This window comes from Protopterus annectens, chromosome 2.part0, assembly GCF_019279795.1.
Source record: "Protopterus annectens isolate FY-2018-M chromosome 2.part0, PAN1.0, whole genome shotgun sequence".
Classification (NCBI taxonomy): Eukaryota; Metazoa; Chordata; order Ceratodontiformes; family Protopteridae; genus Protopterus; species Protopterus annectens.
Window position 1 is genome coordinate 234027491 of NC_056728.1, and position 14706 is coordinate 234042196.

The window sequence follows — 14706 nt, forward strand, 5'->3', positions numbered from 1 at the left end:
ACTCAGTTTGTCAAATTTCATCTGCAGTGTTATACTGTGAGTATCTCTCGTATGACTATCTCAGGTTGCTGAATTTGTTCTGCATTTTCGTAGTATATGTGTAGCCTCTGTTGTGTTTTTTTCTGTAGTACTGTAGCGTGAATACCACTTGTATTAGGCAGTCTCAGTTTGCTGAATTTCTCCTACAGTATTTATATAGCAGGTAGGGTAAATCTCATATAAAGGAATGACTCGGTAAATCAAATTTCTTGCGCAGTATTAACCTGTTGGCACTTCTCATATAAGTGGTTCTTAATTCGTTCTGTATTGTTTGCAATATACTCTGGTTACATCTCATAAAAGTGAATGCCAGACTGTCAAATCTATTCCGCAGTGTCATAATATTCTGTGGATATCTCTCATAAATCCCAATCTTAGTTTTTCAAATGTATTTATACTAAAAATGAAACTATGACTGTTTATACACTTATTACCTGTATTTGTCAAACATTAACGTCTAAAGACAAAACTGTTTTCTGAAAACCTACGGTATCTAAAAGCTGAAGATAAAAGAGTGCTTCAGATTATTTAAGTTTTTATGCATTGCCGCCTACTTTTGAGCATTTTCTGGCTTGTTAAACTTGATTTCTGTGTTGGTAACTGTATTTAGAACACAACCTAGAGCTGATTACTGAATTTCCAGCCTGCACTTATTTTTAAAATCGTTTTTTTTTCTTAAAACTTGCATTTTATCTGTCTCTGGCCTAGCACTCAAGTGTGGGGTCATTTACTGCACTGTTCTAACTTGTTGATACTTGTGAACCTCTGCTTTCCTTAAAAAAAAAAACAAAAAAACAAAAAAATCTTGCTTTTCTCCCACTTTTCTGAGATTTTAAAAAGTTCAGTTACAGATTTGCTGTTCTGAACTGTTTGTAAGTTTCTTGGAAGCCATTGTTTGCTTGGGCTAAAGGGAAGTCTCTGTGTTCATCAGTGGCAGTGATAAACATTGAGCAGCCTGCCTGCCCCTGTGGGAGTGGTTACTGCCTTGAAACTGTAGTTTTATTGGCCACTTTGGGTCAATTCCAAACTCCTTGATCTCCCTCTCTTAAAACCCTCTTTTGCATGTTTTTGCGCATTTTTGTGCATAGCGCAACATCGGGCAGCGCCGCCTAATTGGGTTTAAAACTATTCCTGGCTCCACAAAGTCTGCTCTTCACTTTTTCCCTTAGAACTGCTCTATCTCTCAAATTAAACACCATATTCTCATTCTAAGGCCCCTCACTGGTCCAAATAAGTAATCTTACAAGTTAGCACTAATAAACCATAAGCACTACTTACTCTTATACTCTCTACGATTACCTTGTCCCCTATTGGTCCGTTTTAATTCAGTTCCCTATACTACTCTAGCATGTCCAAAGGTCAGTCAATGGTTTCCTCCAGTCCAGCTGGTGAATATGGGAATTTTGAGGCAATGTTACAACTGTCTCGTGTACACGGACAACCCTCTCCTCCTCCAAACAGGTTCAAATATATGTGAGAGATGCAACCATATAGCCAAACTGGAGGCTGAGCTCTCTCATTTCAAAACTGGTGTAACCAGTCAGGAGGAGAAGGTAACCTAACACAACACAATTCCAGTATCACATAGTCCCACCACAACAGCGAACCAAACACATAAAAACACAAAAACATACTCGGAGGCTCTAAATAAAAATCTACCTAAGCAACAGAGACCTCCAAAGCAGACATCCAAGCAAACGCTACCCCAAAACAAAACATGTACAACACATAGCACACAAAGTCAGTGTGCCAAGCAGTCATAGCCCTTAAGGCTGAATAACACACCTGATACCCTTGTAATAGGTGACTCTATTGTCAGACACACTGACGTCCCGCTCACCAGGCTGAATAAAGAGAAGGTCACAGTGAGCTGCCTGTCGGGCGCTAGGATCTGCCACATAACGCAAACACTCAGATCACTCCAAAGCAAATACAAATATGACTCAGTCATTGTACATGCTGGCGTGAATGACCTGAGACGTACCTCCCTCGACTACATGAAAAGAGACATAGAGGAGCTCTCTGATCATGTAGCCCAGGCCGGTATGACCCTGACCTTGAGCAGCATCTTACCCTCACCTAGAATGATGCCCCAGTATAAAGACAAAATGAACGATTTTAACAATTGGCTAAAATTTTGGTGTCATTCAAAGGGGATCCAGTGTCTGTCAGCCTAGGATGACATGCTCGACAAGCCACGTTGCTTCGCTAGGGACGGCTTGCACCTGTCACCCCTGGGCTTTCGGATATTGACAAAGGCTCTTACCACCCCCATAGTGCCTTTTTTAGGCAAGGCTCAAAAGTCAAACCCACCTCCATAGACAGCACAAGGAACAAGAAACTAAGGGTAATGCTGCTAAATGCCAGAAGTCTTAACCTCAAGATGCATGCACTCGAAGCTCTCCTCAGTATGGAGAACATCGATATCTGTGCAGTGACAGAAACCTGGTTCAAGGCTCCAGAGAGCACTCCAGCTACTTGCTAAGCTTGTGAAAATGCCATTTATAGCACAAGAAACAATAGTTTTCTAGAAGAAGGAAAGTATAATTTGACAAAGAGTGAGCACAAAGCATTGTGTGACTTGCAGACTAATGATAGCATAGTTATAAGACCCGCTGACAAAGGGGGATCAGTGGTGATACTGAATGCTGACTTGTATAATACAGCTATGCAATAAATGTTATTGGATCCAAATGTATGTGCTGAAGTACCAACAGCAATTGTGTTTGAAATGAGTGAACAGATTGCTAGTACCTTATATGAATGCATGTGTATGGAACTATTAAGTAAAGATCTTTTTAATTATTTCACTGTTGAAAATCCACTCATACTTCAAATCCATGGCCTCCCCAAGATACACAAAGACCCATATAACCCGAAATTTAGACCTATAGTAGCAGGGGCAAGATGGCTAACAGAACCCATCTCTATATACCTGGATAAGGAATTGAAGACGGCACTCAATGAATATGTATATGTCTTGAAAGACACAGAACAGTTTTTAGTGGACCTTTATGGGGCAGTGAAGCAAATGGGAACAGCAGATACGGGGATGCTGGCCTCACTAGATGTAGTGTCTTTATTTACAAGTATACTCAATGACCAGGGGATAAGCATGGTGAAATCAGTGTTGACAAGGCAGGGAAAGTTCTCCAATACTAAAATAGACTTTCTCTGTATGTTACTAAAATTGGTACTAGAGCACAACATATTTATGTTCAATGGCATATGCTATAAGCAGTTGTCAGGGGTTGCCATGGGCACAAGTTGTGCCAACACATATGCAAATCTGGTTATGGTTAACTGAGAATATGAACAGCTATTAGGTAATCCCCAAATAGCCTTTTATAGGTGTTTCGTAGATGATCTTTTTATTTTTTGGAAAGGTGATGGTGAACAACATAAATCCCTGTATGCATACCTAAATACTACTAGTGACTTTCTAAAGTTTACGATTAACTGTTCTGAGATGGGTTTAGACTTCCTGGACGTTACCATATACAGAGAAAATTACCAATAGTCTACAAAATTACATAGGAAACAATGGTACAGACCATCTTTTCTACACAGAAACAGTATGATTAACCCTAGGATTTTTTCTAACATAATCAGAGGTCAGGCGATGAGAACATCTCGCTTATGTTGTCAAGAGGAAGTTTACAGAAATGAGTTAACTAAGAACAGGTTTCATTAATAGGGGGTATAGTGAACATGAAATTGATAAGGTGTACCATAATGTACACAAAGAAAGGAAAGGTAAAGCTAAGCCCTACTACTCTGATAGAGCAGGTAGTGACAGGGTAGGTATTAGCAATAGTGTATTACCATACATTCCGATGGTTTTACCATATACAAGGGATGTGAAAAGGTTTGAAGCCATCATACGACAAAATTGGCATATGTTGTTAGTAGATGAGGATACTACCAACATAGTAGGTGGACAGCCACATTTTGCATTTAGAAATAAGAAAAATCTGAAACAGCAACTTTGCTATCCAAGGACGCCTGCTCTGATGGATAGTACAGTGAATGGTACTCATAAATGTGGAAAATGTACACAGTGCATTTATATAGATGAATCAATGTTTTTTTTAAGCACCCTGAAACAGGTTGTCTATGGGAGCTAAGGGATTCTTCTGATTGCAATACTAAGAATGTAGTGTATGTAGCTCACTGCACAACATGTTTCCATTTCTATATTGGCAAAACTAACCGTCACCTTAGGGAATGGATAAGGAATCACCTTAGAAACACAAGGTGCAGGGTTTGATTCTCACATGAGGTAATTGGCTAGGCTTGCAAAATGGCCCAAGAGGACAGTTAGCCTAGTACTAATCTATGAATCTATGAATGTGTACCTTTACTGCACTAGAAAAGGGCAACTGTATAGTGCTTTGGCTAAGCATACATTGGATAAGGGGGATGACCATACATTTTTGTTTCAGGTTTTACACATCCAGAATGTCAGCAATAGGATTGGGGACATAGTCAATACTACTGAAAATATGGAAGTAGAATGGATTTTGCATTTAGGAGCACATAGAGGTTTGGGTTTGAATGACAGTGTTCCATTGAAACCAGTGCTAAAATCTAGAAGGTTAAAATAAAATAAAAAATAATAATACTATTTTAACAAGAGAAGACCACATAAACACATACAGGGCTTTGGGTCAATATGACAGTATTTCTTGAACTGCTTCTAGCATAGATATCATTAAAGACAAGCATTTGTTGAGATGTATGTATTAAAGCATATGTATTTACTAGGTGGGCAACATGTGCATTTATTAGGCAGAATATATGTATTCATTAAGTTGTTGAGTGTGTACTGCTTATACTTTTATATATTTTTTTTATATATATTTTTATGCTTATATCTATGCACATAAGTAGTTACTAAATGGGGAACATGAGTATATGTATTTATTCATTGACTTTATGTATTTTATTTATATTTATCCACATGTCCTTATTTTTACATTTTGTGCATGTGTTTTTTAAACAGAGTTTTTCTTACTTGAGCAATTAAGGACAAAACGTAACCATAGTAATTAATTGATTGCTGAGTGCTGAATTAATTTTGAGTGGTAGGATTGGTTCTTCTAGTAATGAATTAAAGTATTCAAGTGCTGTTGCTGTTTGAATGAACTGTCTGATGAAGCAATGGTTACCGCTGCGAAAGCGCTCACCATCTTATATTAAAAAAGAAGATTTTACTTTGTCGTGGTTCAGCTTCTTTATTCCAGCTACCTTCCTACTGGGCACCTGTGTTTCAACATTTTCATTCTGGGCTGGTTTGGATTTATTTGTTTGCCAACTTTAATTAGTTGAACAGCAGGAATTACAGAAGCACATATACCTTGCAAACTTTACTAAACCTGATTGCACTTGCAGTTTCCTGAAATGCCATAATGCATCACTCTGTCTAAGAGTTCAGCTATACAAGAGATAATAATACGGAAAAGAAATATGCAATGTTCTGTAGTCTTATCTTGCCTTCATTCTTACATATGGGTTCGGAGTCGATCCTCGGCTCTGATTCAGAATTTTTGCAAGCTCAATGTCTTCTAGGTGGCTCGTGGCTAGGTAGGTATCCCATGATGCACCAGTACAATCCCCAGATCTCATTTGCCGCGTCAACGAGTTCGGATGTGCTTCTTCTTGGCCGTGGCTAAGTCTAAAACACATTTTTGCTAAATTTTTTGCTATTTTGTGTGATTTTCAGCTTTAGATAGATTTATATAACATTTACGAGTGTTGTTTCCTATAGTTTAGATAGTTTAGCCATTTACAGTATATTTTTTCCTGTTTAGATAATTATTGTTGAGAACGGGTTGGATGTTGGCCTTGTTGTTCTCATTGGTATCCTGTGTGCCAGTTAGATTTTTCTGGGCGTTTTGCCCTTAGTGATTTTTTCTCTAGTAGTTCAGATATCGGTAATTTAATATTTAGTGTCCTAGGCACGTTTGCGCTTAATTTAACTTGTGTGTTTAGTATTCCGTACAGCTTAGCTATTTAGTTTTCTCAGTGTGCTGTGTTGTTAGCTTTAGTTAGTTTTTTGCGGAGTACTCCACATAGTTTTTTGCCGTATTTGCCTTAGCTGATCAGGGTTTCTGACTTTTCACCCCTTACCTGTTATAAGGCTTAGTTATTATATAGTGACTCTTTCTGCTGTGTGTGTGTGAGTTACTAAATTTGTTATTTCTGACCTCTATCCACTTCTAGGTCTGTTTTAGTTAGAGGAACTAGGTTTCTCCCTTCTCTTTCTTCTCAGGGCTAGGCCCATTTGAGGTAGAGGACCTAATCCTCGTGGTTGTGTGATTGCTGGTGCATTAAGGGCTAGGCCCTTTTAAGTTAGCAGGCCTAGTCCTCTGTGTGACTGTCTCTCTTTGGCTTCATCTTCAGTGAGATGTCTAAGGAGTTTAAAGATCAAAAATCCTCTGGGTTTAAAAAATGTGTGAAATGCTCGCAGAAGATGTTCTTTACCAATGGCCACAGTTACTATGTGTACTGTCTCAGGGCCATCAATTTACAAGAAACGTGTCTATTTTGTCACTCATTTAATGCCAGGGTATTGCAGGAGAGAAAGAATAAACTGATACTAAAAGGTCTCCGCACCGGCTGGTGCATCGGAACCGCCTCCCAAAATTTCCAAACCTGACAAGTCTTCTTCCTCCTCGGCTCCACTGAGTTCAGAACCAATCGAGGATACTGTTACCATGGTTACAGCGTCGGTACCAGGCAGTTTGGAGCCGTCCACTGATAGCAAACATCGGAGCCGGTCTACAGATCCTTTGCCGGTCTCCCCTACACTAAGGTCCCCTATACTATAGAGGTCTAGATCTCCCACACTGTTTTCCAGATCTTCCAGGAGCTTATCGGAAGAAGATGTGGAGAGAGTAGTGCTGAGACTCCTGAAGTCATCTGCCTTACCGAAAATGCTGTTGGTTCTGACCCAGTCAGTTCCGGAGCCACTTGAGTCCATTATCCCTTCTGTGATTCCTCCTCCGAGCCATGCTGGGCCTTTGGAGCTGGAGTGCTTGGTACCACTGGTGGAACCCTCAGTTCCAGCTCCCCCTGAGGTTGTCTTGGAGCCGAGTTCTGCTCTGACATCTTCGGTGCTGTCTGTGGTGTCTAGGAGCTGGAGCTCCCCAGTCAGCCCCGACAAGGATGCCTAGAACCAGACCTCTTCATTTCTGAGCCAGTGCATCAGCTAGGGTGAGCTCGAACCCTACATCTATCTCAGAGCCGATGGCCCTGGAGCTGATGACGTCCTCTGTCTCCTCGGAGCCAGGGAGGTCTTTGGAGCCAGAGATGTCGACCTTCAAGATGATGAGGAGCATGCTGTCCCGATCATCAGCTCCACCCAGGGGGTTCTGACACTCTTCACCCTCAGGCACGTTCTTCCATCTCAGCACCTACTCCCTTACTGGACAGCAGAGACCCGCAACCTCAGGAGCCTCCGGCTGGTGGCCCCCACTCTTCTGAGACCTCCCCAGAATACCCTTTTGAGGAGCTCCTACAGAAGAGGACATGCAAGAAGAAGCATGTAGACTCCCAAGATGAGTCTGTCTGACACTGACCTCGAAGAGTCAGAAGGGCCCCCCAGTTGTCCTCTGATGACGTCTGTTTCGTTGACATCCTAGAGGTCCTTAAGCAGAGGTGCGGCTGGCCCACTTTTACCCCTTCTGATGAGGAGTCGGTGTACCTGAAGGTTTTCGGGTCTCAATATTCAGCATCTTGGGTGTCTCCCACCCTTTGACGAACTGTTAGAGCTTTTAGTCGGAAGGTGTGGGAGACTCCTGATGCCATGGATCCAGTCCCCAGGAGACCTAATAAATTTCTGTCAGCCCCCAAGGAGAAGGAATTTTTATCAAAGGGTGTTCCCATAGATGCCATGGTGGTGACGGCGGCCACTAAGAAGGAACTAGTGGAGACGACTTCTTCTGTCCGTCCGCCGAATAAGGAGTCTCGAACGATGAACAGAAACAGGAAGTGTATGTTTTCATCAGCGGCATTCACTCTCAGATCACTGAACTGCCTAACACTTTACAAGGCTTCAGAGAGATCTCCTTAAGGAGTTATGAGAGACTCTACAAGGTACATCCACTGAAGGAGTCCCTGTTAAGGTGTCTGCTCAGTTGTCCACCTTGAATTCCATTGTTAATTCGTCCATGAGACTGATCTCTTATGCAGCCGATGGAGCGAGCAGAGCAGCGGGTTCAGGAGTTTTCCTAAGGAGGCACTCCTGGATGTGCTTCTGTAATTTTGCGGAGCCATTCAAATCTACTTTTACCAATGCCCCCTTTCACGGTTTGCCATTGTTTGGACCTAAGGTAAAGGACACACTTTATCTTTAGGGATAAGGAAAATAAATGGACTGACCTTTTTCCAGGGTTTTGGTAAGAGCAAGAAGGCATACCGAATACACCCATGGCAGGGGATGGCACATGCAATTACTGCTCCGAACCGTAAGTGGGAAGCCACAGAAACAACTTAGGTTGGTTATTTATGAATCAGTAATTATGGGAAGACCCAATCACCACACGACTGATACCTTAACCTATATCTGTGTTTTGGGGAGGAGGGGGAGGGTGAAGCACAAGGTAGCAACAATGTAAATCTGTGTACAAAACCCAACGGTTCCTCCCTTGTTTTATATAATGCTGTCATTTTGCATCAACTGTCAAACACTGCATGCCAAACAGGAAGAAGACTTTCATGATTGTTTCTCTTCCCGAATGTAAGCCAAACTTATTCTTTATCAGTAAAGACTTTAAATAACAGCTTATGCTAATTCCCACACTCATTTTCATGCCAGCATGCGTATTTCCGTAACCGTGAAAATCTGGTTGCGATAATACGCAAGTACCTTATTTTATTCTCCATTTACATACATTATGCATCATCTATATTTTCTTTGTAACTATCATCGATCCAAACGTTACATAAATTGCTGAATTCCGGTCTTCCCTTAAATCTTCCTCCTCAACAATATTAATGTATTGTTCTCACAATTTCATTTATTTCTATGTAATTTTCTTCTTCCCCTTTCTAAAGACCCATTTTCCAGCTCTTTTCTCTCTTTTACAATATTCAGTACTTCAAATATAGTTAGTTTAAACTTTGATTTCCATTTTCTAGTAACTGATTTTATGGCAGCCAACAGAATTAAACTTAATAAGACATTAGCATGTCTAGGCAATTCAGATCCTGTGTCCCAGCTCAAAATAATAATTTCCTTAGTTACACCCATTTGCTCGCCCAATATTTGTGGCAGAGTACTCTGTAAGGAATTTTTTAAATCTGCCAAGTCATTACACTCCCAAAATGTATGTTCCCATTTGCCTCTTTCTTTTCCATCACACCTCCAACATATCTTCCTGAGGAAAAATTCTTTGAAGTCTGCTCGAGGTATAAAAAATACCCACGTAAACACTTTCAAGCAAAGATCTTAACCTTCTGGATTTTGTTACACACTTGGGAGCCATACATATGTCCTCCCGTTGTTCTCTTGTAAATTGTTTTTTCCAGTCTCTTCTCCCAATCTTTTCTAACCTCCTCTGACTGACTGTTATATTTATCATGCAGTACTTTATATCCCTTTTTAACAGTAGCTTGTGTTCTAGATTCAACTGAACACTCCAAAAAGAGTAGGTTTTTCACTTAAGATTCCCCGTTCCTTTTCTCTTTGCCTACACTCTTATATCAATCCCTGATAAGGAAGACAGTCTTTCACCTACAGCCCAAATATCTTCATGGCCTCATCCCACTATAAGGCTGGGCCTACCGTGGGCTGTAGGGCAACTGTGCCTGCATGTAAATCACACAGCCCTAGCCTGGTGATCATTCTAAAACACAGTCTGTATCGAAGATAATACGAATAATCTGCCCACATCAGCATGAAGCCTCTCCCCCAGGATGAACATGCCCATCTTCCCTTACTGTCCCATCAGTTGGGCAAGTAGCTAATGTACCTTGGGTGTCCTGAGTTGTAGTCAATACCTGATCTATGTATCCCACTGGTGCTGACCAGAATAAGGGGAGTGGTTGGTTTTGGTCAAATCAAGAATGCTTTTTATTCTGAAGTACTGCAGCCTCCAAGAGTTGATCTGATGTTGTCAATTTTCATTCTGTCCTCAAATGATCTGACTCAGCCATTGCAGAACCTCGTGGCAACATAGAACTCTCAAGCTTCTCCTTTAGAATGCACCAACCCAAAACACCTCAGATCTCATTTGCCGCCTCACAGCAAGAGATGTGGTTATAGACTCTCAAGCATTAAATTTTAGATAAGTAGTTTTTTCCCTATTTTATATTTTCATATTTCTTTATCGAAGATATTTCTTCCAGATCCTTTCTCTTGTGTACTAGCATTCCCTATAAATTACTATTGTTAGTAATTTTCTATCTTCTACAAGTTGTCATAGTTCTCAACTACCTTTGTAGGTAGTTCTCTTTACAACTTGTCATAGTTCTTAACTACCTTTGTAGGTAGTTCTATTTTTTCCTCCTCTCCTTTCAAAAAATAAAAATCTTATATATATATATATATATATATATATATATATATATATATATAGTTACTTAGTTGTTATAATTTTTTCTCTGTTGTTGGTCTTGTACCTTGACCCTACTGTTATGTTTCTGACATCTGTTTGTTTTTTCTCTCAGGATGTCAGAAATGGAGAAAAGTCTGATGGGCTTTACAAAATGTAGTAAATGTGGTCAGAAAATCCATCTTTCTGACTTGCATACACCCTGTGCGTATTGTCTTGGGCCCCTTCACCTTCAAGAAAGCTGTTCATTCTGTCATGCATTCAACCAAGGCCTTGGTTGAACACAGGAACAAGCTTATTTTGAAAGGATTACTTTCATCATCTTTCAGCGATGCACTATCTGGAGCTTCTCAAAAGCCAATAAAAATGACTCAAACGTCTCAGAGCACGTCAACAGCCTCCTCTTAGGCCTCAGAGAAGTCACTTAAAAGATCTTTTCCAGATCCATTGATTTCCTCAGATCCAAAAAAAAAAAAACAGATCAAAAAGTTTGGATTCAACAGCTTCTTCGGATCAGAAGCATAGTAAGAAACAGTCTTCAGATCCAAAAATTGCAAAATTAAAAGATACATCGGATCAGACCCCCTCAGATCTGACTAAAGGAATTTTGGATCAGGTAATCATCCTCAGTGGACCCATTTCCATCCAGGGTCCAGTCTCCATTTTTAGAGTCCTAAATCTCCTTCAGGGATATTCACTCTCTTCGAAGTCTCATGGAACAGGATGTGGAGAGATTAGTGAGAAGGATCCTCTTGACACAGACCCAGCCAGTTAGTCTTTCAACTCCTACCCCATTGGGTCAGGAGATATGTCCATCCACAACACCACCTTTGTTAGTTCCTCCTCTGACTTCCTTCAAGATCTTGAAGCTCTTGGATTCGAGTCACCCGGGCCTGTCGGCTTTGGATATGAGGATATCTTTATCCTTGGATCCAAGGTTTTCTCTGAGCTCTTTGGTTCAGGTGGATCAGGAGAGCTGTCGGAACCAACTCTACTCTGTCAGGTCTGAGGAGCTTCATTCGACTCCAAGGTTTTTGGAACCATCTCTGCACCTTGGAGCTTTGGCAATGGTCAATTCAGCTCCAAGTTCAGCCTCAGATGGACTGTCCTCATGGCAGGGTGGGTCTGAGGATCAGAGATGTCCTGTCTTGTATCCAGGATCTAATCCCTTCCTGGGGTGGTCTGCCTTTGTGCCCATGGAGAGAACCCTGTCTGCATCCTTGACTCAGTGCCTACCACCTTGGATCCTTTGTATACTTCTGTCCCATCTCTGTGTCTGGAGTCTCAACTAGCCTCTCCACAGGGATAGCCAATATCAATACCCCAGGTTTCCCATCAGGATATCCCCATTTCTTCTGACATCTCCCCAGAGTCCCCCACTGAGAGGTCCCTAAGAAGAAAACATGTAAGAGGAAACATTTAGATTCCCCTGAATCTGTCACCAAAGATACAGATTTTGATAAAGACAAAGGGTCCACACGGATGCCTCCTGATGATGTCTCATTCAGAGACATCCGAGAAATCCTGAAGCAGAGAGGTGGCTGGAAGTCCAGTAATCCTTTGTCAGAAGAACCTGTACTCCTAGAGACATTTAGTACCAGCCCATCTACTTTCTGGGTGACCCCGGCCGCTGATGAACTTATTAACTTGGTCTCACGGTGGGCATGGAATGATCCCAACACCACTGAGCCAATTCCCAGGAAACCCAATAAAATTATGATAGCTCCAGAGGATGAACAGTTTTGGCCCAAGGGTGTGTTAGTTGATGCCATAGTCATGGCGGCGGCCACTAAGAAGGAACTCCTGGAAAAAAGTCCCTCTTTTCATCCCCCAACAAAGAGTCTTGGGTGATGGACATATTCAGGAAGCATGTCTATACTTCAGCAACCTTCACTTTAAGGTTTCTGACCTAGTTGGCACATTTCACAGGGATATAGTGGGATTTGATTAAGGAGCTGTCAGATACCCTCTTAGGATCCATTTCTGAAGAGGTGAAAGCATCTGTCACCTCTCAGTTGGCTACCCTATAATTGATATCTAACTCCTCCATGAGGCTCATTTCTAATGTAGCAGAAGGAACCTCAAGGGCAGTGGGTTCAGACTTTGCCATTAGGAAACATGGCTGAATGCACTTATGTGATTTTGCGGAGCCCTTTAAATTTTCATTCGTCAATGCTCCTTTTGACGGCACATTCCTTTTTAGCCCCAAGGTTAAAGACACATTGTCCAAGAGTGAGAAGGAAGAAAAGACCATTTCTGCCATGGGCGTACATTTTTCCACCCCTCAGAGATTGTTTTCAAGGAATCATCGAGGCAGTGGGAAGATGTGGTTCAGAAAATCCCAAAGGTCTTTCCAGGATACACATGGAGGAAGTTCCCCCAGGGGTAGAGGGGCTACTCGAATGGTAGACTCTGCCCTTGCGGCAGAGGTGGCCTGCAGAATCAAGGGTCCAGAGATTTTTTCTTTGGTAAGTCCTTTCAGCACTCCTGAAAAGAGGCCTGGTTCTCCACCTCTGGAGGCAATCAGGAATTGTCTGTCCCTGCACCTGAGAGCATAGCTAGAACTAACAACAGATACTTGGGTGCAGACAATTATTTGCAGAGGTTATATAATACCATTTTCCCTTCATCCACCCAATTAAAGAAAATTCCCCAATGTTCCACCCAATTAGAGGGATCAAGCAGCGATTCATATTCAAAGGCTGCTAGAAAAAAAGAGTCATCCAAGAGGTCCCCCCCAGATCAGATAGAATCTGGAACTTACTCAAAATTCTTTTTAGTGCCAAAGAAGACAGGGGACTGGAGACCAGTTCTGGATCTCAACATCTTAAACAAATCCATTCAAAAGACCAAGTTTTGGATGGTCATGGTTCAGTCCATTCTCCCTTTTTTGATAAAAGACAGTTGGATGTGCTCAGTAGATCTTCAGGATGCATACTATCATATAAAGATGAGCAGGCATTCCAAAAGATTTTTCCACTTCAGGCTGGGAGACTATCACTGTCAGTTCAGGGTTCTGCCCTTTGGTCTCACCACAGCCCCCAGGGTGTTCACCAAATGCATAAGAGTAGTAGCAGCTCAGTTGAAACTACAGGGATTCCAGGTGTTTCCATACCTAGACAACTAGCTCATTTCTGCCCCAACCAAGCTTCAGCACATCACGGCAAGACAAAAAGGGTTCCAGATGTACTCTACTAGGAATCGTCATAAACTATCAAAAGTCCCATCTAGAACCAAGTCAAACTCCAGAGTTCATGGGAGCACTCCTCAATACAAATCCACTATAGCCTCACTGCCCCCCTGTAGAGTTTAAACAATAACATTGCAAGTGAAAAAGATAATTTGCAGTACCAGAATCGCAGTCTGCTTGGTTCTTCAAGCTCTGAGATCAACGGTGGCAGCAGTAACATAACTGCCCTTAGCCAGATATCACATGACAATTCTTCAAGGATGCTAGCCTCGCAGTGATCAGTCCTTCATCTTCCTTTATCTGATCAAATACTAATCACCAGTATATGCAAAAAGATCTACTGTGGTTTCAGTCAGAAGAAGTTCTACAAGGATGTTTATTCATCCCGTCTCATCCCAAGGCCATTGTGATCACGGACGCTCCCAGCTGGGGAGACATTACCTGTGAAAGCCAGTCCAAGGCACTTAGTCTCCCGAAGAGGCCAATTTGCATATCAGTGTCCTAGAGTTGAGAGCAGTGCTTTTAGTGTTGCAGGCCTTTTTGAATGTTTTCCCTTCTGTAATGATAGCAATTCAAATAGACAACATGTCAGTAGTTTGGTACATCAACAAATAAGGGGGAACCAGGTCTTACTCCCTGTGTCAAGAAGTATTCAGGATTTGACAATGGGTGATCTCTTCCAACCTCTTTCTTATAGCAATGCACATTCCAGGGAAGTCCAATGTACTAGCAGATAAACTCAGCAGGTACATTCTACTACCTCATGAGTGTTCCTCAACAAGGATGTAGCAGAACAGTTTTTCTGACAATGGGGCAAGTCTTGCTGCATTCTCTTTGCATCTTCCCTGAACAAAAAGTGCAGCAGCTACTTTGCCCTAATCCCTCCACAGGGGGAGTCACCAAGGGATGCTCTTCTCC